The following is a 229-nucleotide window of genomic DNA, read 5'->3' on the forward strand; positions in this document are numbered from 1 at the left end:
AATCTTCGCGGGAGCCTCCTTGCGTCAGGACCTAGTAGAACGCTTTGGAACTTCCTACTTTTGCTTCGTGTCCTTAGGATGTCATCCAGGATGTCGACCAACTTCTCGTTCTCTCGAATGCGCTTTCCCCATCCCCCTTCGTGAGGAGCGGCGCCCGGGGGCGGAGGGGCCTCGTGCGGTCATCGTCGATGAACGAGTTCCTGAACGGCCCGGGATCGCGAACTGGTCG

The 229-nt window shown here is 59.4% G+C and overlaps 1 protein-coding gene across 1 annotated transcript in view; it reads right to left on the bottom strand.

Moving 5' to 3' along the window:
- LOC119588877 overlaps positions 1 to 229 on the bottom strand; it is a gene marked incomplete in the record, with an annotated part of 105,912 nt that overhangs the window by 88,808 nt on the left and 16,875 nt on the right.

This window comes from Penaeus monodon, chromosome 24 (assembly GCF_015228065.2).
Source record: "Penaeus monodon isolate SGIC_2016 chromosome 24, NSTDA_Pmon_1, whole genome shotgun sequence".
NCBI classification, from domain to species: Eukaryota; Metazoa; Arthropoda; class Malacostraca; order Decapoda; family Penaeidae; genus Penaeus; species Penaeus monodon.